Source organism: Empidonax traillii, unplaced genomic scaffold (assembly GCF_003031625.1).
Source record: "Empidonax traillii isolate 1590-97213 ecotype Southwest subspecies unplaced genomic scaffold, ASM303162v1 scaffold98:size2021230, whole genome shotgun sequence".
Lineage (NCBI taxonomy): Eukaryota > Metazoa > Chordata > Aves > Passeriformes > Tyrannidae > Empidonax > Empidonax traillii.
In genome coordinates this window covers 1,288,619-1,312,146 of record NW_020955291.1, presented here as the reverse complement: position 1 = coordinate 1,312,146, position 23,528 = coordinate 1,288,619, and positions in this window count along the sequence as shown.

Genomic DNA, 23,528 nt, shown 5'->3' with positions numbered 1-23,528 from the left:
AATTCACTTTTAAAAATAATTAATTGAACAACAGCTTGACATTTACCCTGCAAAGGGATTTTTGAAAGTTTGCTTGCTGAACCTTGATGTTCACAGGCTGCAATGTTTACTGTTGGAGGAGCAGAGAATCATTGTTATTCTACAGCAAATAAAAGAAAATGGATCAAATTCAACTCTGAATAAAAGGAGGGAAAAAAACCCTGTAGGCAAACCTTACATTGGATTCACTCAGCTTTGCTCTTTTTCTCCTGCTTTGTTTCATGAGATCGGTGAATACCATTAGGCTGAATAAACATTCCCAATGCAAAAAGTAATTTCTGCTTGCAAGTAATGTCTTTCCTCAGGGCTGCAGTTTCATACACACCTTCTTCTACCTTAGAAACACCTTTAATAATGTTATTTGGAGGACTTAGAGTCTGAATAATGGTCAGGCAGGGGTCTCTTTTAGGATGTAGTGGAATAAGAAATAAAAGAAAGGAGATTGTATTCTTCTTACATCTTCTTTTTAACTGATAGCTCAGTTGCAGTGTCTCATCCCTCTGTTTCACAGATGGGCTGGGTGGCATGATCAGCATCAGCTGTGATGGGCCAACAACCTAAACTCATTCATTTTATGTACTTGGCTTCTGCATGTCTATGGGTCATTAATTTCCTTCTGACTATACATGCCCTTTAAGTCCTGGAATGAGCAGACCACACACTTATCACTGGTGACATTGAACACAGTGGTTGTTCACCCAGAAGCCTGTTCTACACAATGTTTATTAAGTATTTTGTCTCACAGGAAAGCTAAAATGTGAATTTTCATTGTGGACTCGGACCAAGCTTTATTTTATTTTAAAGCATCTGAAATTTGAATAGAGAGAATCTCATCCTCTAACCAAATTTCTGTCCATTAAAAAAAAAAAGAAAAAGAAAAAGAAAAAGAAAAAGAAAAACAACAACAAAAAAAGAAATCTCCAGTTCCACAGCAACGTAGTTTTTTTTACTAACCTCTGGTGTGGGCCCTTTCCTCATGCTGCTTGAAAACACATGTACAGCACCCTTCCGGGCCCTCCTTATCCACATACTTAGTGACATCACCACTCAGAGGTTACAATAGGACCCAGAAGGCTACACTGGTAGGTTTCCCTTTAACATAGACCTCCTGACTGCTTCCCACAGGCCTTGTTTATATCTACCTGCCCAGTGCTCCTATTCCATCCTATCAGCTCTAACATCTTGTTGCTGCTGGGAGTCAGACTCACTGCCCTGTGGTTCCTAGGACACCCACTAAAGCTTCGTTTAGAAAGGGAGTTTACCATTAAGGATTTCAACATGCCTTTAAAGAAACTTACTCTTTATGTGCCATGGTACTGATTTTAAGTTTTGGAAAAGAAAATCTCAGTCTGGTATCTGCATATTCTTCTAGACACAGCCACATCTGCGATTCTCAGCATTACAGCAATTGCAAAAAAAATTTGATTCTTCTTTACATGTCACGTCTTGCCTAATCACCTGCTATTTATTAAGACACAATTTAAAGGGAACTTCATACATTAGCACATTGTAGCACCTGGCATTAGAATGCATACATAGAGACAGCACATACATCTCCCAAATGCTCCAATATTGATCCACAAAAATCAACCAACCATTTTTCTTTAAGCAGTATATGTTTTCTAACGTATTTGCATAATTAGATTTTGTTTGATTTATTGCAATTGCAACTAGCTTTCTGAAGACACATTAATATACACAGCATCATATTGCAGACTGTGTGCAATACAAAGATACACAAGCCAGACTTTCTAGCTCTGCTACTGTATAGATGCTTGGGAAAGCAAAAAAGCTGGCTACTGTGTCAGGGTGGTCCCTGCCATCACATGAGACCGACTGGATTATTTACTTCATGAGTTTACTGCTAGCTTTGAAATCAATGGTACAGCCTGAATAGACCAAGCTTAAGAAACAGGTAGATTTGCAGATTTATTGCAAATGCATTTAGGTCAATAATTTAAAAAATCATTTTAATTTCCTGAAGCAAATTTAATTATGAAGCCAATTAATCTTATGGCTGGCAGCTACATGTGACCTGGGACATCTTGTACGTCTTGGCTCTGGATCCCTGCTCTCCTATCTAATGACCAGGCTTATTTATGCTTGACCTCTGTGACAAGCCCAGGTGTGGTACCCAGCTATCAGGCCTGGGGTCCTTTACAGGCCACTTGTTTCTCAAGCACAGCTGATACAAAGACACACTTGGCATGTTTGTCAGCACTCAGTACTAACATTTTGAATTCCTTTATCTGCACACTTCATCAGCGGTTTCTCCTTTTCACAGACTCTGGTCCAAGTGCCATTCTGAACTCTATCAGCTCAAGAGAGCTGAACAGGCAGAAAGATGGTATGTGAGAGTAGGTGTCAAGGTAAGCAAGGAAATACACTTAGAGAAAAACAGGCTACCTGCACCCACACAATGTGAAGCTTGGAAAAGGCAGTTACAGCTAAGAAAGGAGAACTTGGAGTGGTCACTGACAGCTCCCACCACTTTCTAACAGCATATAGGAGATCAGAAAGAAGAAAAACAATACAAGTTGGGTGTCATCAGGAAGGGTAATGAGAGCAAGACAGAAGGGAACATTTTACCGCCACATTTGAAGGTGATGGCCTACACCCTGAAAATGGTGTGTGGCTTCGGTCTCTGTGTCTCAAGAAGGACATAGTGAATATAAAGAAAGTACAGAGAATGGTAACTAAAGTGATTAAGGAGACCGTGCAGATGCCCAACAAGGAGAGATTGTAACACACTGGCACTCTTCAAATTGTAAAAGGTAGAGTTGGGGATATCACACAGTGCAACATCAGTATCATGACATAATATTGAAGCTGATGGCCATGCTGAACACCAAACTGTTGTTCACAAAAGCTCATACTGCATGAACTAGAAGACACTGCAGGAAGCTGCCAGAAAACCAGTTTTAAAAAGCTGAAAGAAAATAATTCCTTAAACAGAAAGTAGTGAACTTCTGTGACTTGCTACTGCAGGAGATTGTGGATGTTGGTAGCATTAGCCAGCTAAAAAGGTAATTAAACAAATTCATAGACAATATATAAATGATTTCTGAAAGGACTGCACAAAACTGTGTTCTGTATAATTTTTATGATGGTGTTCATCGATGTTGGAGAACTATGAAGAGCATGGACCAACACAAATGGCAGGGCTTGCATAATCTCCTTAAACAGCCGCTCCTGTTACCACTAAAATCTATGTGAATTTTGCAATCATCTTTGTAATCTATACCACAGAACCAGCATACATTTCTGCATATCATGAATGCGACTTGTTGGTAACCCAGCAGCTAAAGGCTATGATGGATTAAAATCTGCTTGGTGAGGAAGCTCCCTCTCAGGTTGGATAATCCAGTTCCATCATGCATGGCACAAAGTAGACTTCATCAGATCTTGAGCAAATTCTGAACATAAACGTTATGGCACACTGCTTACCAAAATACAAGAAACATGTTGTTAACACTCCTCAATGCACTTCATTGTAATTGAATACTGTAGAGTCACACATATTTCTGTCAACAGCCCAGAGACATCCTTGACATTCAAATTTTAGGTTTGAGACAGACAAAGTAACACCGTTTGGGAAAGAGCCATCAACAAACTGGGATTCAATTAACTGGGCTGCATCAAGCTTTACCTGAGCTTTTCATTTTCTTGATTTAGAGAACGGTTTGGGAGAGCAGGTAGGGACACTCTCAAGAGCAACATTTCCACTTTTATAAGTATCTGCAAACTATCTCCTAGCTCCCTGCCGTTGTATTACATATTTTTAAACAGTAGGAAATCCATATTACAATAAAAATCCCTTCATATTCAGCTCTTCCAGCAAAATGCCAAAACCACACGGTAACTTATTCATCTAGTTTGAGCTGAGCCTGTAACAGAGAACGAGCAAGACTGAAGGATGGGGCTATTTACAATGGTTTACTAAGTCTTTCCTATGCCAGTTCTTGGTTGGAAGAGTAATAGTAGTCACAGTAAAGAGTTTAAGTCATGCCCTGTGTGTCAGCTGATAATATCAAAGACAACACACAAGGGAAACGACCCTTGTAACTACTGATGAGACAGGAGTTCCAGATTATTCCTGGCTAAAGGGATGTCTGGCAGTGAGAGAATACTAACACTGCAGGTAAAACCTCCAGGAGCTCCTTGGTAACCGCATACCTGAGGACCATGCTACATTACTCTCTGCTCATTAAGGTGTCTCTGTCTCAGACACTTGGTAGGCAGCTCAGGCTTCTATGATTCAGGTAGGTGAAGTGGCAAGTATTTGCTTTGATTTTGCTATCCCAGAGACTGTGAAGGTTGCAGAAATTTCCTAGGTCTAATTTATGTGTGCCAATCTACAATTTACTACCAAGCTATGTCACTAAGGAAATCTGAAAGGAGTCTTTCAGGAAAGCACATGAGCATTATAACTCAAGAATAAGAGCTAGAATTATACGCATAATCCACTTACAAAGCCTGTTACTCATTGCAACACAGGTGATCACCCCTGTGATTCTGCTAATGGACCAGTGTGTCCCATTAAATATCTTTCTCCATCAGGTCCGTTTAGATTCCTACAGATCAGCATTGGTTTAGAGAGTCAGAGATGGCAAGTTACTCCTTGGCTATCCGAAACAGTAATCACGGGTACTAGGCATGGGGTAAAATTGTATTGACAGTAAGTTTCAGAAGCCTTAACCTTTTGCCAAGATACACGGGCATCTTTTACTCCACATGAACTTGTGACTTTTGGGAAAAAAAAAAAAAAGAAAACCAAACCAAAACAACAAAACAAGACAAAAAACAAAAACCCCCAAACAAAGCCAAGTTTGTTTGCTTCATTCCAACAGTAACTTTCTCTTTTGGTATAGATTAATATTAATGATTAGCTAAACCCCACTTCACCTCCTTACCACAATGATGCATTTGTGGGGGAGCAATATCGTAATTCCTCTTTAAGGTTCACATTACACAAACTCCCCCTTTACTCAGCAGCCAAGATACTTTCTGAGGAATTTCTTAGGAGATGAGTGAAGGAACAGGTCACAACAGGCTGCTGCCCAGTGCCATCCTAGATAAACCCTGGTAAATACTTACCTTGAAACCTAGATAGAAAGGATCTGTTCATATCATCACAGCTTTTTGATGTGGTTGTGTATTACAGCATCCTGAAAGCTCACTCGCTATTTCAAAGCCTCGGGAGCAGCAAGGCTGATCCACAACTTTCTACTTCTTTGATCTGTGGATTTTGTTGGGAGTGAGGGGTGGGAGTGGAAGTATGTGAAATGCTAAATTAAACAAGAGAGTTACATCTGTGCTAACAGGCATTTTCCATCCACAAGCCAAAAGTATTTTCATTTTTTACTTCCTTAAACAGTTTAACTCTGTTTAACAACTGCTTTTAGAAGCGTGTGTTGTAACATCAGCTCCTCTCGGATATTTGGTTATTCCTCTCCACTTCATCTACAAAAATATGAGCTCATGTCTGTTGCTTGCTTCTAACCTCTGCTCCCTTTTTGATCAGAGAAGAGATTCCACATGCCTTCATGGACTTAGAGGTGCCTAGCTGAAGGTCAGCTCTGGAGCACGTCTCCTCCTACATGAAACTGAGCAAACTTTATTCTTTCTGTCTCTCAAGCACACCACACCAGGGCATTTAGGTGTTAGACATTCTCTTAATGCAATTCTGCCCACATGAACTCCAAGTCTCTCTTTTTGATAACTGTATTTCCACAGATAGAGTCTCCCCATTAGACACCACTTACAAGATAGGAACACAAATGGAGAAACAGAAAGGCTGTTCCTCTGATACACTAATAGTTGAAGGTAGGAAGCAAAGAACTTGTATACACACAAGCTGACACTGCTCCTGACCTCAGATCTTTATTGGTTTGGTTTTAAAAACAGCTAATCAGTAGAATACAGACATGAAAGATGCACAGTGTGTCACTGCTTCTCTGTGATCTGTGCTCCGTCACCACCACCACCATCTGCAGAAATGTGGTCCTTTCAAAACAAGTTCTGAACTACTTCAACTGAAAAAAAAAAATAGCCAGTATGCACTAATCCAACTTTGTGCATGACAACTGAGTGCACATGAGTGCAATATTGACTGTACAGGATACCCATGTGATACATGAATATTATATGACTTCCACTGTGCTGCACATTACTGGTTCCCAAGACATGAACTTAAAATCTGGCCTGTTTAAACAAAACTGAACTCAAAGTATGGCATTATACCTGCTCCTGATATGTCTGCTTTTTTTTTTTTTTTTTTTTTTTCTATTCCTACAGGCACTTTTCCCCAGTTTGTTAAACTTCCTTTCCCTTTTTATACCCTTTCCCCTCTGAAGAACTTGCTCAAATACTGGGCAGACTATACCAACATGCATTTTCAGTCAAGTGAAGAAACACCCAGGCCAGCGTGAAAAATTTGCAAATCACAGATTAAGGCCTGAGAGAGCAGGACAAAAAGAAAAATGGACAAAGAAATAACTTTTCTTTTTTCACCTATAACTTACTGTTGCTAACATTCAAATAACAAAAATAAGTTTCATGGGGATTGTTTAGGGAGGAGGAAAGAAAAGAAAATGTGGGGGCTGCACATTAGCTAAACAGAAATGCACACTGAGGGGCACATCCATCTAAGTCTGCACAAAGCAGACGATATGCATTTGAGACAACCATCTGCTTCACCTGCTGACATGTGTTGACAAGCATATACTCCTACACCTGGACTTTGCCTTGATGGAGGCAGTTTAACCCAAACCGTGCTTTAATAGCATGACTGCACTTTCAAAAAACAATTGGTAACTTTGAGTGTTGTTATAATTTAAACCCCTTTCCATCTCTGGACACTTTCTTTCAGTGTAAAACCAGAGCTGATTTTCAACTGATTTTCTCTTCATGTGAGGCCAATATGCTTTATCTAGTTAAAGGAAGCTCTACCTCTAGGATTAGACACTTGATTTCATTACAACTTCTGAAAGCTTTTAATTAAGGATTCTTCCTCTTTATATATTCCTGCAATCACACAGTATTGAAGACACCAGGTGATTTTCTCATTTTAATTTTGTCCCCAGTAGCTTTCAACAACTGTTCCTTCAGCTGGAAGTCTTTCTGCTGAGCCCTGGCAACAACCCCCCCAAAAAGCAATGCTTTGCATGACAAGTGCACTTGCCTCTGGCATGTAACCAGAAGAAATTTCAGCTCCAGGGCTTCAGGGCACAATAAGGAGGAAAAGGCCATCCAGTTCCAGTACTTACCTCAGTGGGCAGCATGACTTCTGAGGTTGTGATGCTGATGTAACCAGTCTGGAGAGGCAGCAAAGTAAAGGTGTGATTCCAGTTCAAAACAGTGAACATCTGAACTTCAACATGTACAAAAAGAGAACAAACACTGAGAACCTAATATCGAAGCAAAATATCAAATCAAAATCCAGGATTCTGCTTTTCTGATTTTTAGGACATATGCCACCGAAACAATGTGTTATGGGGTCCAAAACAAGAAAACTGTAAGGTTTGCTGACTCTCTCTCTCTCTTCTTTCCAGGGTGCTCCCACTTCTTGGCTTCTTATATCCCACCAAGAAATCAGTTGCATGGTAGCAGTGTGGAGAAGGACACCAAGGGCAGAGAGAAGAGTATTGGAGCAAGGAGGTGACTTGGACTCTTTGTGGACAGGAACTACCTAGAGGGATTGCCATGAGACCATATTTATCTTATGGTAAGGCAATTCCTTTACTGCAAGTTGTGTACAACCTGAAACGAAATTCAGGGAACAAAATAAGGCTTTAATGTTGCAAATAGGTCTGTTCACCTATAGAATTCTTTCTTGTTGCTAGACCCCAGAGAACCCATCAAGCTCCCTCACCATTTTTGACCCTCAGTGTCTCAATGTAAAATACAGGCACATCCTTCCTCTCCAAACACTGATGATCTTTCAGAGCTCCTCACTGATATTTCACCATCCTAACCCAAACTTTGAGATATTAAGATCCTGCCCTGTATTCCTCCAGTACAATAACCCAAAATTTATTAATCCATTATCTTCCTGTAAAAACTTAGATCTACCTGGCCAGATAAAAATATCTTATCAAGCTTGGTGGATAAATACACTCCTAGAGAGTTGGGGCCGGGGTGGGTGAGTTTCAGGTGCTGAAATACAGAGGTTGATGGGGAAAGCATCCCAGCCCCCAAGCAGAGGACTGTTTTCTCCCTGGCCTGGCTGCTGCCTTGCTGCCCAGTTGGACCCTGCAGCACCCAGTGCAGGTCACAGCTAGGCCAGCAGACATCTGGCTCTTCAAAACAATGCACCTCACTTTGCTAAACACATAAAATGTCACTGCTAAACCCTACAGATGAATCAACTACACACAGGGCATTGATTAACAGCAAATTAGCAAAGTAAATGACAAAGAGATTATGCTCAGTCTGCTTGTGTGCATGTGCATGGAACAGCAACTTAACATGAAGGTGCCCATTTAATCAGAGGAACATATACAAGTGGACTAACAAAAACCGTGCCTAAACACATCAATATGCAGCAGTTAGCCTAATTGGATATGTTTTGTTTTGTAGGCCATTTATCTATACTCTCAAAATAACTTTACTTACCACCATAAAATTTCCATCGATAAATAGGGACAGTGATTCAGTTGTCTTTTTCTAATTGTCAAACATAGGCCTCACGACCCTAATCCCTCTGTAAAATACCCCACCAAAGATACCATATAGACACATATTAATATATTTTAATTATTTTTATATGTGCATATAGGCATATTTAATATTAGTACAGAAGCTTATACTAAAAAAGGATTCTCCAGCTATTTTCCACTGTAACTACTTGTTATGCTTTATTGCACACAAAAACGATTTTGGAACTTGGAAAATAAATACTGTTTCTGTCATATTCCTCTCAAAAATTAGGAGCTGAACTCATGCATGTACAGTGGACAGAAAGGGGGTGTGAGTCCTCAAGGAGGTGGTTTGGCTGCTAAAGGCCTTATTTCAGCAAGGGGGTCTATCAGGTAGAAAAGCATTTCCAGGTACTCGGGTGCCCTGGGACCAGCTCACCGGGCACTGATGGCACATGTCCAAGCACCTTCTGCCCCATGCAGTTCTTGAACATCTGGCCCCAAGGAGAAGTGATGGAAAGAATAGTTTGGGTTTACACACACCTGGATGAATGAAGAAATTGAATGTTATGGTATTGAGTATATAGAGACCCTCTGGAATGTAAATATTTAAGAGGCATTTCACCCCAATAAAGTGAAAACTTGCTAATGACAAAGAAGAGGATGTTGGTCATTTGGCATAGCGATGTATATGGTACAATTAGCAGCTGCCAGATGCATCAGACAGATACAAGTAATAGGAAGGGTCCAGAATGAGATGAGCAGTACAACACACTTGTGAGTTTGTGATTGATCCAGGAATGATCTTGACCAGTCTCCCTGACACTGTCAAGGCCAGAGAAGACATTTGCAGTGGAAGACTCCCAGACTGCAGTGGAAGCCCAAAGCAGCAGCCCTAGGGAGACTACCAAGAGACCTGTACTTATTGCTAGATAAATCAATTCAGTTTCTGCAGATTGCACACAACCTGAAGCTCAGAGTCTGATACTGCAGTCAGGACTGTCTGCCTCCAAAACCCTGCAGCAGGAAGCCATGATGAAATTTAAACCCGTTAAGCAAACTGTGTTAAGCTCCACAGATTGAGACAATATTAATACATAGAGGGAGGGGAAAGAAAACCTGCATGCAATGGATTGCCTTATTTTTGGCAAACATGCAGTGGACAGAAATGATCACCTCAAGTGTTGCTAACTAAGGGGAACTGACAATCTGTCCATAACCTGCTGCAAAGCACTCTGAAAAGCAAATGAGATTATTAACTTTCAATTGGACACCATTATACAGTTACAAGTCAGTTGCCAGAAACAACAGTCTTAAAAGGAAAAAGAACTTCTAGGCACTGAAATTTTGTCAGGAAGTCCAGGGTTTATTATGAAGAGCCTGTAATGTAAAGGGAGAAAGGAAACTTGGTGGTGCTGATTGAACCACCATCAATATTAATGAAGAAGAAAATACTTGTAGCAGTGCTCAGGAAAACAGCACTTTACTAGACAAAGGATGGGAACCATCAGTCATTGCTTTAGCACAGAAGCAAAAATCCAAGTGTTTATATATAAAACTTGAAGACCTGGTTACGACAACTACAAAATTACATCTTACTAAGCTTCACCCTCCAAATATTTTCCTTCTGGAATGAATGCTTGATTTGGTTAAAAATATCTGGAAGCATAAACAACGATGACTGGCACCTCATGAAAAAGCCAGAGTAAACACAAACCAAAGCAAGTTTCCTAACACAGGAACTGATTAAATAATGAAGCAGCAACTGATAATGGATGTTAGGCTAAAGCGTGTTTAGCACAGATCTAAATTTAAAGTGGATCTACAATATAACACAGGTTTCTGGTAAACAAAGTGTTTTTGTGTCAAAAAGTCGGTTGCTGTGATGCTGAAAGCTGGTATCAGAGGGAATGGCTTTTTATAGATATATAAGAGGTAGATAAATCTTCATAGAAAGCTCTGCAATGTTTGGTTCTAAGTCCCACCTCCACTTTCTGCAACACAAACCTACATCTGTTGGGGACACCAGGGACTTAGAGCAGCAGTCATCTCACCAGCTTGCCACTCAGAGGAATGTGCATTGAGAGATAGCCACCCTCAAGTTCTAGGGCAGAAGGGTGCCAAGACAGAGTGAGGACACAACTCCTGCTCCCCAAAAAGGCCCCAGGCAACAACCCCAGATGATTAAAAAAGTGCCTTGAGAGTGTTACAATAAACAGATAAGGATATTGCAGTTGCAAGCCCAGGCAGCCACGTGAAGCAACTTGCAACTTAAGCGAACACCAATAGTAAAACCAGGTATGAGCTTGGGAGCTCGTTTTGCAGTGCAGCAGCCTGCGAAGTTGAGTTTATCTGGGAAAAGATGGATGTGTTGTGAGGGCCACAATCCTCAGCAGCCTACATACCCCTCCTTCAAAGCCCTGAGACAATTATTTTGCTTACACTTTACCTTTGTGTTATGCAATGTTTTCTTCCTTATAAGAACAGACAGAAGATAGGGCAAGGAGGGAGAAAAGGAGAGAAGCTAACACATCCTGCCTATTAGAAGACAACACTGACATACACCCCTGCCAAACTCCTCATGCAAAACCATCCACAGTCTGATGGAAATGTTGCCTGACAGAGCTCAGGAGGCTCACAGGAAGCAAACTGCTGGTATCAGCACAATGCAAATAGATGAACGAAAAGTCTACTGAAAGTGCCACTTAAACAATAAAGCAAGTTTGTTTGGTAGCAGGTGGTCAGGCTTTCACGAGGAAGTTAACTATGCTATGAGAGGCCCCTGAGACTGAAATACCCCAAACACTACTGCAATCCCCCTTTTTTTCTTTTTAGTCAGAACTGTATGCATAAGAAATAACAGAAATACATCCAAAAAAGAACAGAGCCATTGCCCTGGATTATTTCCACATGAAGCCTTAATTTCAAACAGATGATGACTATTACATGACACGAACAAGAGTAAAAATTAATGAGTAATGGTCTCTGAAATGTAATTATTTTAAACAACCTACTTAAACTATAGCTAGCACACTAAATCCACACATCCACTGTCAAGGAAGTGGAAGCATGAAGACTAAAAACCTGTGCTGCTTGGCTCAGCACCAAACACTCTGGAGTCTGATGCAGCACCACACACTCAGCACCTTCCCTCTCACTTTCCTCTTTTGAACTCTGGTGTAATCCAAACTCAGCTGAAGAACTTTCAGTAAATGTCTGATCTAAGTTTAAAAAAAGTCAGACTCGTGGTCTGAAGCAGTTTCTCCACCTTAACTCTTTGGCACATGGTGCAGTTGCCAGAGGATGACATTTGTAGCCCAGAGAAACTTCTCTGGTAGAGCCATGCATCAGGAAAGGAGTCCTGCTGTGTCACAGTAGAAAACCAATGTCCTCTTCTGAGTGTTTTCTTTAGCCTTCAATTACAGGTTCAGAGCAGCATTGTTATTTCCAAGTTAAAAGCAGGCCATCCTATTTTATTCAAATTCTCTCCTCTCTCTCTCTTTTGTTTTTTTTTTTCTCAGTTTACTGGAAATAATTGAAAATTTACTTGCTTTCTTCCGCTGAGTGATATGAAAGTTCAATTCAGTTCTAGGTCCTTTCTTGAAGTATAGTAAACTATAAGCACAGAAAGGAAAATTCCCCAGAACCACCATTATTTTCATCTTAAGAGCCAGAGTGAAAATCAGAGAAGATTCTGTAAATTTCTTATTTTATTTTAAAACAAACAGGGGTGAGGGTTAAAGCACAATACCAGCACACACGCTGACCTTGAGGACTGAAGTTAAGCCCTGTGTAGCTAAGCTGAAATCTAAAAAAGCAGATTAGTTTTTTTGAAATCACAGGGAAGTTGTAGTTTCCCCATCTGGAAAAAAAAAAAAAAAAAGAGACAAAAGGAAAAAAAAGCAAATAAGAAAAAAGAAAAGCACTATCATAGGTACTATCAATTTACTTAACCAGTCAAGCATAGGAGAAGACCATTTATCAGCAGTGCAAATTAATAACTGGAGCCACCTCTGCTCCTTAAATTAGGGCACTTGCTGTCTGTCAAAGCCAAATCTACAAACTAAAGAAAAGTCATGCATAACTGTCTTGAAAATTTTAACCATTGTGTACTGAATCAAAACGTGGTGACAATAGCAGGTTGGGTTTACATGGGCAGCTGCAAATAGTTTCTGTCACACCTGGAAAGCTGTTTGATACAAGCGTGAAAGATTTGCTGTCTTATTCTTTGTATTAGCCTTTTGGAAAGGCCCCAGAGCGGAATACTTTGGACGGGTAATTCCTGCATTTTAAGCCAGCTATGACAAAGTTGGACAGCACAGCTGGTTATTTCTGCTAACCCTACAAGTTCCTAAAATTTCACATCACAGAACTTACAGCATTATCAGGCACAGGAAAGAGGTTTTAATTTCTTTCATATGATTTTACAGCTGCCTGTGGCCTTGCACAGTTGAACTCGTAGTAACTGATGCTCCTGGCTTTAAGAAAAAATAAAGGGGATGCCAAAAAGTAGTCCAATACAAACACTTCAAATCTGTTTAAAACAATTGTTTAATGGTTTTCTCTAAGACTTGATGCCTTGCTGCTACACAAAAGATTTTGCAGTATCCAAAAATTTTCCAAAAGGTTTTCATTACTCAGAGGAAAAAAAAGGACTGCACATCTTTGGAGAAACTCAAAATTCAACTCAGAAGTGAGGAGATTGCTACCTAAAGAGATGTCGTTTTGGCCGCTCCATGTTCCCCGATTTTAAGTTAGCTCTTCAGAGGCACTAATAGATGGACAAAAACTATGCTGATGGCTGACAGCCACTGGCAAGATCCCTAGTACCCTTCTAGCACCAAACCAAAGCAGCACCTTTTTTCTGTTTTATTTTTACACTTTTAAAACACTGTCAAAAATCAAAATGCTCACAGGCATTCAAAGTTTATACACCATCTGGAACCAATTCTGGCATCCATCAATTTTGTCTCTGCCACAGCTTTAAGCTGTCACTCTGGAAAATGTTGCAACTTACTTATGGGTAGGTGCAACAAAATTCATTCATACAGTGAAGTGATCCATGGCAAAGCCCACCACCTGAGGACGGTGGCAAGGACAGCAGGAGCCTGGGTGGTCAGTGGCAGTCACAGCAGCCCAGGGCCGTTGCTGGCCACGCTTTAACTGCGTCTGCCACAGTGATTCAGTCAGAGAGGCAGTTAAATGAAACCATGGATATGGATCTCCCCTCTCAGTGGGGCTCTGATTCTAAATATATGATATTTTTGCAACAGGGAGGGAAAGCAGAGAGGAGATGTCAGTGGGATACACTCTGTGAAGAGAAGGTTTTGAAATCTGATGATGTCTTTGGTCCCTGGTTTGAGTTCAGAAAGAGAAAGATGGGCAGTTGCTTTGATTTGGTGAGGGAAAAGCCACATGAAGTGACTGCCTGTAAAAGTGCAAATAGAGGGAGGCAGAATTGTGAGAATAATTATAACTGAGGAAAGCACAGAGCAACACAAGGGCAGCATGGCCCCACACCTGCTTGCCTCCTGCTCTGCCCTAGGATTACACCCCTGATGTAAGCACAGAGTTACATTTTTGGCCTTCAAGAAAAGGGGAAAAGGAAAAAGAAAAGTGAAGACACATTGCAATGTCAAGAAAAGGGGAATAGGCCCCCCAAAAGGAAAAAATGAGCTCTTTTAGCTGTCATCATCAAAATACTTTGCCAATTCTTTGCAAAATGATGTGTTCTGCATTATTCCCTAAGGATAAAGCTTTCAAAATACTCAGCCACAGAAGTGTTGGGGGTTTTTATTTCTTTAAAAGATTACTTTATGTATTCTTTTTCTGCTTCCCGTGAACTAGATACTCATGCTGACAGCTGCAGAACCCTGACTAGCAGGGCTTTCTGTGCAATTCACTGGAGACATTTAAGTCTAAACACATTATCTTAGGATTCTCTGCTACACCATACCTGCACCCTCCCCTTTTCCACAAAAAGGGAATCTAACCACTGTTTATCCTTTGACTGTTAAGCAAAGCTTTTTTCTCTTTAAAAATAACTCTATTCTACACATGCAAAAAAGGGAGAACACAAGCACTGTCTTTCCAATGAGAAGAGAAGGATGGCTGTTTTGGGCTATCCCTTTTGCAAATGAAAATTGAACAGGGCACGGAGCAACTACAATGGCCATTCTGACACAGCCATCACTCTTGTGCTTCGGTAAAAGTCCCTGTTACCGAAATTCCAGTTCTGGGTCTGGTGCTGCTTTGACAGTTAGAAAGACACTTCCCCAGCCTTAGCACGCCCACCTCTTTCAGGATATGCACAAATCCCTCCTGTGATGCAGACATAAGTGATGCCATGCAAGTGACAAGGAGTCATGATGAGCAAATCTTCAGAGTGATGCCTCTTCAGTTCACAATGTTTCATGTTCATTTCCAGTTGTCATCATGTTTTAATAGACCTCTGCTCTTATCTCTCTATAACCTGTCCCTACCACAAAATTGAGGAGACCAGGTTCCTGGGCTGTGCTCTGCAGCTGCAGCCCAAAGCAAAAGTTCCCTGTGCATCTGCAGGAGCAACATGCAGAGCTGGCCTTTCTCACTGGATGGGAAGTTCCTCACAGAGGTGACAGGCATTAGTTAGTTAAGAAGCACACAAGCTTGATCTCAGTCACTTGTTTCAGATAAAGGATTGAAAAATAAGGGTTTAAGTTTAGCTCAAACTTGTGAAGACATCTCTTTTTCCATTAGTGATCAGATACAATATTTGGCTTTCTAACTTGAAATAAAAATAATTTGTTTTTTCCTAGGACTCAGCTATATGTATCTATTGCAAGCTACTTGAACCAACAGAATGGCTCCTGGGAAAGCATAACTTGCCCCTGTGCTGACCCAAAGCATTTCTCATTTAGACTGGTTGCAGAGACAGCAAAAAATGGCTAAGAAGATACACTAACTTGGACTTCATACAAGAGAAAAATTCTGCTTTCAGTAAGTAACATATTCAATTGTTTATCGAGGTTTTTTTACCATCCCTGTAATTGCAAAAAATAAAACATAGTATGGCAACTAGCAGGGCTGGCATACGGTTTTTGTTTTGGTTTTTTCTTTTTTCTTTCCCCCTCTCCTTTTTTTTTTTTTCCTGTGCCAGCAAGGAACAAATCTGTTCCAAGTCACATTTACCCCATTACCTTTTAATCCAAACACTATCAGGTAGAATATGAGCTTCTATTTCTTTTCTCCATGACTATATACAGCTGTATTAAATCTATTTTAGCTAGTTAACATTCCTAGTCCAGGCACATCCTAAAAAAATTGAGCTGAACTTTACAGTCATCAAGCTACATCCACAGGATACAGGAAAAATCACTTCATTAGCCTTTTGCAACAGCTTAGCTTTCAATAAGCTTCATGCTCTGAATAATCAAGACAGAAGTCAAAGCTCACTTCATCAACTTAAAAAAATCATACAAAAGTTTGCATACAGTGAGATGACCTCTAACTGGATTTCTTCAAGTTGCAGTCTGCTTGATCATTTGCATCTTGGTTGTATGTATACCACAATTCCTTATTTCTAGTATCCATGGTGGGATACTTCTACTCCTCATATTTGGGGTGCAGTGGTTCCTAGCACCATCTAAGTTCCTTCTTATGCACAAATTGTAAAGACTCTTATGGGTTGGGAAAGAAGGGAGGAAAATGAGCACACACATATGGACTAATTACAGTTGTGGGTTTAAACTGCTCTACTATCAAAACATCAAAAAGATGTATGGAGTCATCTATAATGTTAACATGAAGTGCCCAACACATTGATAACTACTCATCTGAGGGTTGCTTCTCATAAACACCTTACTGATGCCAATTTAGCTCTAGGTCCTCACATCATCTGCTTGAGAACTGGCAGTAAGAACACAGTATAACCCCAGTGATAATATAACTGCAGTGAAGAACTCTGCAAAGGAGGAGGAAGACACACTGTATACACCAAGGTGACTGTTCCCTCGGCTTTGTAAATTAATACTGCAGACACCATTAGGCAGACTTGTCTAAACAACCCCATACCATTAACTTATGCAAAATTGTCTGTGGTAATACTATGAAGCAGTATGAAGCTTTTGAGGTGCATGGTTTAATGAAAAAAGAACAGGTACCATCATGTAACAATTAGAGTGGACCTCAGATTACTACAAGAAGAAATTTATGCTGAACTATTGTATCTCAAAAAAAGCTTCAGTAAAGGTTGGTGCAGGGCAGGGGAGTCCCTACCCTTAAGTGCTATCATCTCTGTGTTTCTGGCAGAATTCGTCCTTCTTACAGACACCTTCAGACAAGTTCCATCAGGGGATGCTTAGGATTCAACTAACTTTCTTATGGAGCTGTAACATCAAGGAATGTGAACATAGTGAAGGACAATATACAAAAAAAGCCAAACCCACAAAACAAAACCAAAACCCCTTACATTAATGATGTCCACAAAACCAACGAACCAGTCTCCTCCAGTTCCTACTGCTCTATTCAGCAATATTAAGGACTGTAAGAACAACAAACTAAAAAACATACATAGGTGTACACTGTATAATCCTTTTTGCTACTGAGGAGAGTATCTTGCAAGGCAGCAGAGATGCTCCTAAAGGAGCTGTCTCACACCCATGCCTGAGATCAAGCACATAACTATTTTGCACATTTCTCCATCAGTAGGTCTGGGAGAAGGGACAGCATCACTGAACAGCTCTGAGGGAGTGATAAAGGCATTCCCACTGTCACAGTCCCCACCAAACCACATTATTACCACATTACCATCGTTACTATGACTCTAGTTCTGTCATCTCTTTGAAAAATGCAAGAAACTTGTACATCAGTCTTTCCAGTCCTACAGCCAGAATCACACCTAATGGACATCTTTTTTAATTTCCCATAGATCATTGACAGGATGAGAACAATTAATGTGTCTTGTTGATGTCCAAGCCAAATATACAATTAATGGGCAGACTCAAATAGCCCCATGTCAGGAAGAAAGTCCATTACACATTCCTCTGGTATTTCCTACATAAGATACGGGGACTTGAAACAGAATATTCATGGTATGTAGTAAAATGAGTCAGAAGCAAATCTGAGGCTCAGTACCGCAATATAGCAGTGGTCAACTGCTGCTACACTAAAACACAACATTCCACTGTGTTGTGGATATTACACCAGGTGGTCATGTTGTGTTGTCAGCTGCATGTAACAACCCATCAGACACCGATGAAATGCCATGCAAGCAGCATTGCCTGTTTACTGTTCACAGTAATATGACCTGTTCATGGTGTCCACATTGCACAGTGGTAGCACCATGCTGGCAAAGGGGCTCACGGGCAGGTGGCTTCCAACACCAGGTGTGCTGAACTGGGGTGAGCCAGGAGCTCTAAAATGCCAATGCCTGAGCACAGTTGAACAGTCATCTCTGGTTACTGGCCTGAAAAAGGCAAAAAATCCCTTCTTTGCTGACAAAGTGTTGGGGGTGGGATTTTTGGGAACCTGAAGAAAACAATTTCTTTTAACAATGCCAGTTTAAGATCACTCCAACATTTGTTATATATCTGACTGCAGGAACTAACAGAGTAAATGGATTATACTCAAATGGTCTCTGAAGCATTCATAAGGCTGGAAGATTATTGATCCAATCAGACTGAAGTGTCAGAGGAACAAAGCATGTCTTAGGAGACTGATCTTGACACATTCAGGAGACCCAGCCTCTGGCAAGTCTGTAGCCAGAAAAAAAACAGACCTTACGGGTCGGGTTTCTCTGAAAGCCATGACTCAGAAGATACCATTTCCTTTGAAACATATTTCAGCACTGTTGCATAGGGTTAAAATGCACTTTCCAAGGCAAAAGTACAGCACAAAGTGGACATGGCACACAAAGCCTCCTGGCAATCCAAAGCATTGAAAACGAACAAGAACAATGCAGCATTTTGTCACACCTGGGACCCAACTGAGCAGGTCTGAGATGGCAGTGACCAATATATGTACCAAACATGACAGGCAGGGCTAAGCATGCCTACAACAGATAACACAGGAGTAAAACAGCCTGTTGCGGGGTTGAGCTTCAGTTCTAACTGAAGTGGTTTAATGTGCTTTGTCTAAACTACTCCACATAAATACGCACATATGCACAATCTGTAGCTGAATAATTCTCTGCTTTTTCTTTCAGTAATTTACATTCAAGGTCACAAAACACACAGGCCAGATCAGAATGATGATTGGCTTTGACTACAAAGGCTAATTCTGAGACCTACTACACTCAAACAGGCCTTAAGTCTGGGTAGTGCAGAGCTGGTTCCTGTGGTTTTCAGCATCTGGGAATTTGTGAGAGGACTTTGGGGGTTGAGATTTGTTTCCAGTTCATTCACCATATAAGTACAGCCACATTTAAATGGAATTATTCATGCAACTTGATTTCACTGCCTCAAGCATACATTTCGTTCATCATTTCACACGGGGGGAGGTGCTTTACTCTGGGGTAATGGAAATGACACATTCCACTCCCAGCACTTCCCTGACTCAAGAGTACAGGGGAAAGTGCAAGCAAAGGGTCATTGGCATGCAACAAGCCATCACTTACCATATTACAGTGATCATCTATAGTGACAGCTGTTATAACCCAGGATCCTAGAACACTTCCCAACAGAATTGGTCACTTGAGCTGTGTCTGTCTATGTGGCATAGATCTGAAGATGCTATTTGGTTAATCTGGTTAGCTACCGGAAAACATTTTCAGATCAAAAGATCCATTAGAGACTCGGATACCCTGATTAATGAATTCATGTACATCAAAACCAGGACAGGAAACAGCAGCTAGAAAATTCTTCCTGTTTTCACTGAACTTGAAATAAGGTTTCTGCTCTGAAACAATCCATATCTCCTCATCGTGCAGCCAAGGCAACTTATCATCAAATTCTTTGGTCTGAATATTTCCAATACTGAAGTTGCCACAGCAATAAAGGCTGGGCTTCTTTCCCACTTCCTGTGGGCTGGACATGGACCGAACAGCTTTTCTTGGACCACTTCACAGGATAGGTGCCTCTCTTTGCCAAAGTTAAGTTTGTAGGAAAGGCATATTTCTAGAATTTAGAGGAAGCAGTGGTGAAGTCTCTTAAAACACTGGTTTAACCTCCATTCTATTAGCAGTTCACTTTCAGTATATAAACTGTACACGGCCAACTGGTTATATTCCCAGAAACAGGGAAATGACATAGCAGTATCTGCCAAGTAAAGATTTACGATTAACTTTGAAATGCACAGTGAAAGGCACAGACAAGTTGCAGGGAAGGAAATTCTGATTAGGTGTTTGAGAGGCAGGTGGGGCACTCTTCACCGTGAGAGGTGTCAGACACAAACAGGTTGGCCAGAAGTTTGTATCCTTTAAGACACTGAGAAGCTGACTGGACAAGGCCCTGAGCAACTTGATCTAACTTTGAAGTCAGCCCTGCTTTTGCAAAGTTTGGACCAGATGGCCTGCAGAGGTGTGTTCCAACCCAAGAGAAAAGCAGAAGTGGGAATGTCCAAAACTTGTGACTCAGTCAGTATCATTAAGTACTGAGAAAGAAGTTCCAAGTTATTTAAGACAGCAAAACAACCAAAACTACGTGATTAAACAGCAAACACTCAAAGAAAGCAAAAATCTATAAATTTGACTTAATGCAAAATGGAACAAAGAGTCACTTCTAGAGTCCTGTATTATAAGCTAAATGTTCCTGAAAACATTTACTTAATGCACTATTAGAATGCATAATGGATAATACAGAAAGAATGCACATCTCCAGTGGCAGTATAGATGACCTCATCACTATCATAAACACCACAATTCAATATTTGAAAATAAAAGAAAAAAGACTCAGAGAAAGGTGATAAAAATGAGACAGGACTTAACTTGTCAAAAACAGCAGTTTGTTTCCATCCCAGAGTTTGACTCTGTTATGGAGTAGCATCACATAGCTAAATGTTAGGGATCAGTTGACACTGCATGAAATGCAAGCAGAATGCTACAAAAACATTCTCCAAGATTCAAAAGGAAAACAAGTGAACAATGCAGTGAATTAGTTTTTGTCTCAATGCCATTATTTCTAGTCTTTAAATAATCTATTCGTTTTGGGTCAGTTTTGTTTTCTGCATTAAAATCTTATTACAGAAAAAAGGACTGTACACAATGTGTACAATTGTCACATATCACAACTATGATTAACTGAACAATTCTAAATTATTAGTGTTTAGAGTAAGATGTAAATGTGAGAACTATTAGCTTTAAGGCGACTCTTAAGAAATGTTCTTGCAGACCTGGGAGCAAACAGCACTCTGACACTGTGCAAGTTTTTAACTTGGCATATTCCTGTCTTACCCTAAATCTCTGCTATTTGTGAGTGCCCCTGGTGGTGCAGTGGTTAAGCCGCGGCGCTGTCAATGCCAAGACCCGGATTCAATTCCCGGTCAGGGCCACTGCCCGGGCAGATGGAGCTTGTTAGCCCTGTAAGGCAATCCATCTACGTCCTGAGGACCTCGCTGCCACCATCCAAGCTTGCTTGGCCCCGGCAGATGAACCTCAGGATTAAAGGGTGGGCTCAGTTCCGCACACACTGTGTCTCACCTAAAAAATCCAATGCGCAGGCTGGAAGGTGTGAAGACCTTCCCCGGTTCTTCGTTCGCGAATACTGGCCATTACTATTTGTGACTAAATTCAGATTAGATGCAAGGCTCCTAAAGCTATCAAAACCTGCTCTGTAACACTTATGCTTTTCCATATTTCTTCATTTAAAAGCATGGAGGAATAGTTAATACAGTGAAGGAAAGCTTTGAGTTACTATTTCTCAGTCAATCTTCTGAAGCATATTTCCATCTCCTTACTTATCTTCAAGGGGAAATACAGCAGAATAAATCTGCCAGGATTTTGCCCATCTCTCTGAATGCTTTACATTACTTAAAAAATAGAGCAAGAATTAGAAAGATTATCTTAGTTTTACTAATAACTTGATACAGAGATTCGCTCTTTTTCTTACAGTGTGTATATCTCTGATGAGGACCATTGCTGTAACAAAATGAAAAATGACTGCTAATCCCCTTTATATAAAACCACTATAAAAATAAAGCCACTGAAATACAACTTAATTTAATACTGATAAAATAAACTGACTGAGACAATAACAGTCATAGTTGTATGTACACACAGATAACTGTTTTGCAACTTTCAGTATCTGAAAAGACTGAAGATGACCTAATCAGACACGGCACAGTGTAGTTATCTAAAGTTTGTACCATATTATGTAATAGACTTTAACTCATTTAAAAGGCACTGGTGTTTCTCAATAAATGTCTTCACAAAGGCAAACGAGAAGTGAAGGAGAACAGAACACTGCCTTTACAGAATGCATAGGAAATTTATGCTAAATACACTGAGCACAGGACAGACAAAGGTCAAAAAGAGAGTTTACCAATTCTCTTCAAAATGCAACTACTGGGGTTTTTTTTCCACTTACTCTGCATGTATTTGCTGTCAATGTCAAATAAGACAACAGTGGTCTTTTTTTTTTTTTTTTTCCTCTCCTACATCTGATCTGAACAGCCGTAAGTTCTGAAGCACTGAAGAACAGAGTGGGACTTCTGTTAGAACTTATTCATATGTCACATAACAAGGGTGTGTTACACAGTAAGGAAGAAACAAAGCTTTTTTTTTTTTTTCCAGAACAGGTTAAATAAAAATACCTACAGAACTTCTAAAAATTCAAGCTGAAGACTTCAGTACAAGATGACAGATTAGATGGAAAGGAATTAAGACTGCCTGTAACTGATAGAGTCAACTAATACTCCTATTCAAATTCAGTGTAGACTAGTGCTATATATATATATAAACTATAAATAGTTTTAAATATATATATATATAGAAGCACTATGCCTTTAAGTGGAGGACCACTCCTGGGAGATTACAGCTAACCAGAGTCCTAAGGAAGCTCACTTTCAGCAGGGAGCTCTGGTGATAGCCACATTTGTGACAAAAGAAGCAGTAAGATAACTGAGTGTGGGAAGCTGTTCTGTGGCCATGTTTGAGAAGTCCTTAACACAGCAGATTATTTGAAATGCACATTGCTACAGGAACAGGGAGTCTTTGCAGAAACCTTGTGATGTCCACCAACACAATTCAACTGCTGAGCATGTGCCATAGAGACATGGATAAGCTAAGTACAACCCACTGCCCCTCAACCAGCACCAGTTACCAACCAAGGGACTGGCTGAGCTACAAGGTTTGGAGCCAAACACCTCGGGGCTGCAGCCACTCTGGTCTGCTGCTTCTCCTCCCCATATTCAGCAGATAAGAACTAATAACATATAGGCTGGAAATCACATTGCTGCTTCAGCTTTCTGAAGCTGACAACCTGATACATGCATTTTAAGTTGTGTGATTATTTTTACTGCAGTTTTATGTGACCAACATATAAAATGACTTGTTGAACTAAGAAAGGTAAAATCATAGTAAAACTGAAGCCTACCTATAAGTTTAGCTACCTTGCAAGCCATGGCACTTCAGTTTTGTTAAAAGGATATCACAGCAGTAATCATAAGAATTGGAAATATAAAGTGAAAATGTGTTCTTTGTGTGTGTTCAGTGATATGTCCTATACTTATGAAATCTGAAACATTAAATTAAGAAATTTTGAAAACTTACAGGACTTTGGCACTCCATTTCTGATGCTCCTGCTTCTCATTCCATGAAAGCTTACCCAACTCTGATATAGAGCATCTTTGCTGGCAATTTTTTTTAAAGGGATGTGTTTTGTGTTTGGGAAATTGTTTCTGAAGTAATAGATAACCCACTTTTAGGCACCATCACAC